The sequence below is a fragment of the Lipotes vexillifer genome, unplaced genomic scaffold (assembly GCF_000442215.2).
Source record: "Lipotes vexillifer unplaced genomic scaffold, Lipotes_vexillifer_v1.1 scaffold526, whole genome shotgun sequence".
NCBI lineage: Eukaryota > Metazoa > Chordata > Mammalia > Artiodactyla > Lipotidae > Lipotes > Lipotes vexillifer.
The window spans coordinates 40,259-43,380 of record NW_006784581.1 but is presented as its reverse complement, the minus strand read 5'-3'; positions in this window follow the sequence as shown (position 1 = coordinate 43,380).

Below are 3,122 nucleotides of genomic sequence, written 5' to 3'. Positions count from 1 at the left end.
AAAGAGTGTTCATCTATTATCCTACTGCTCTAAAACCACCCATGGCTCCCTCATGCCCATAAATGGTTCTCTCAAGCCTAAACTCCTTAGTCTGGCATTTCGCCTCCCCATCTCCCTTATATCACAGCCCTTCTGGTCTCATTTTTCATTGATCCTCAGGCTGCCCCTTCAGGCCTGCTTGGACCAAGGTGTTCACTGCTACAATCTCTTCTTGGTTACTGGCTTGTACTGCTCTCCCCGCATCAGTTGCAAAGGAATGAACAAATCCAGACTGAGGAACTGTGAGGTACTAGGAGCCAATGAGGGATGCTCTTTATGTGCAGTGTCTCTATTTGCACAACAAGCCATTTTTACAGAGAAGGAAACTGAGGTGAAATGAACTGCCCAAAGTCCCAGGGGAAGTAAGTGATGGAATCAGTACTGACAGAGTCAGGCTCACTCAGCCCTGTGGCTGTAAGTTCAGTGTTTTCCCACTATACAGTATTGCATCTGACTCACACTTCTATGGAATTTTACAGTTTATAAAGCCCCTGCCTATGAAAATCTTTATTGAGTTCCACAACAACCCAGGGTGATAGAGAGAGCAGAAACTGCTCACCCCATTTCACAGATGATAAACTTCACAGGGGGGAGAGGATTTGTCCTCATGCGGACAAGTATCAGAGCTGTGATTCCAATTTAACCTCTGTCTCCAGACCCACTGCTCTTTCCTCTGCCTTCCCTTTGTGCCTTTCCCTAAACCTACCAGAGATTTTTGCGTATCATTGATACTCAACGCATATTTGTTGGCTGATTGATCAATTTTGTAATGTATTCTTTAGTAAATGGTGCAAAAAGGGGTCTGGTGTCTGGAGAATCATCTGTGATGACTGAGACTGACTTTAAAACAAGGACTTGAAAAGCTCTGGCAGAAAGGTATGAGGGCAGATTCCGGAAGAAGCTTTATGATGGAAAGGCTGAGAACAGTTACACAATGTTGAACAAAGGAGGTGTGGGATTAATTCTGCTGGGGAATCTCTAAGAATGACCCATCCTTGCCTGGGTCTAAGAAAGTACTGTTTATTTTTAGGGGCAGGGGAATGGACAAAATGAGCCACGGAGGGTCCAGATAGTCCAGCATCTATGAATCTGGTGTGGATGTCATTGTCATCTGAGTCACTGAACCAGAGCAAAGAGGAGGAAGATGGTGTCAAGTTCTTTGTTGGGGACTTCTCATCCCCTGGGCTGTTCTACAAAGAGACTCTTTGAGGACAACTCATACAGGGTTAGGTTCCGTGGGCTTGTGAGGACTCACAGGTTGTCCCACCCATGCAGAGTCCTTAGATATCCTGAGATACTCCAGTGGGCACTCAGTGAGTATCTGCTGAATGATTGCCTGAATGTCACATAAATGGATAAATGGATAGCTGTGGCTTTCTCCTGTCTCTCCAGCGTTCTTACAATGTTTCACCCTGTCCTGGACACCCATTCTGGTTCCAACTGTTCTTCTTCTGGCTTCCTTCTGCCCTCTAACCACACTCTAACCAAACCCAGTGGACTCTTGTCTTGCCTGCCGTGGACATAATCCAGGACTGGTCACCCCCAGCCTGTAATCATCAGGACCTGGTTTTTTTTTTTTTTTTTTTTTAATAGTAGGGTCATCTTTCTTTCTTTTCTTTTCTTACAATATTTATTTATTTAGTTTGGCTGCGCCGGGTCTTAGTTGTGGCACATGGGATCTTTGTTGCGGCATGTGGGATCTTTTGGTTGCAGCATGTGGACTTCTTAGTTGTGGCATGCATGTGGGATCTAGTTCCCCGACCAGGGATCGAACCTGGGCATTGGGAGCACTTAGTCTCACCTGGTGGACCACCAGGGAAGTCCCTTGCCCTGTTTTTTTTTTTTTTTTTTTTTTTTGCGGTACGCGGGCCTCTCACTGCTGTGGCCTCTCCCGTTGCGGAGCACAGGCTCCGGACGCGCAAGCTCAGTGGCCATGGCTCACGGGCCCAGCCGCTCCGCGGCATGTGGGATCCTCCTGGACCGGGGCATGAACCCGTGTCCCCTGCATCGGCAGGCTGACTCTCAACCACTGCACCACCAGGGAAGCCCGACCTGGTTTTTTTAAGCACCTTTTTGTTTGGAGTCAGAACCTACTTGGCGTAAGAGATATGAAGAGTTTCAGGTGCAACCAGAAAGCAACCTTGAGCACCGGGCTGTCTGGGGCTAAGTCTCCATTTCAGAGTCCACTCTGGGGGTGTGTGTGAGTGAGGGGGCCATTCCCCAGATCACAGTGGCCTCCATCTGGGGGCCAGGAGACACGGCTGACTCAGGTCTGCCACACACGAGCCACAGCACATATGACCTTGAACAAGTTCTTCCTGCTCTGGGCCCTGGGTTCCTCACTGCGAATAAGGTGGTTGGAATACTTCATGCTGTCATCCACTCAGCAGCTGTTTCCTGAGCACCTATTACGTGCCAGACTTTGATGACATGGTGGTAAACACAATACAGTTTCTGCAGTCATGGAGCATATACACAGGGGGAGTCAGACAAAAGCCAAAGGAAGCAGTGAGTGACTGGGGAGCAGATGTAATGTCAGATAGATGGGTGTGGGGAAGGTAAGTGCAGCAGGGCGAGTGGGAGGTGACTGATGGGGGCCTGCCTTACGTAAGGTGGTCATGGGAGGCGTTTCCTAAGAGGTGACATTTGAGCAGAGACATGAAGAAGGGAGGGGAAAGGCCAGGCATGTCTCTCAAGGAGTGGATCCTCAGAAAAGGAACAGCAAGTGCAGAGACCTTTGGAGGGAATCTGTTTGGTGTATTTAAGAAGCAGCAAGGACAGATGGGGGCAGAGTGCAAAGAAGTAGGCGGGGCCAAGCCACATGTTAAGGACCTTGGATTGTCTCCTGAGTGATTGGGGCAGCCATGGGGCCCTGGGAGCAAGGGACTGGCATGCTCTGACGTGGGTGTTAAAATAATAAGTTGATCCCGAGTTATCCAACCTCGGGCTACTCCCAGTCCCAGGCTAAGTGGATGTGGCTTGGTATGGGAGGAGGAAGGATAGACCCAAAGCGAGGTCCTGCCTGAGAGGCAGATTTCATGAGCTGTGCCAGGACAGACCGAGGGAACCTGCCTGCCCATGCC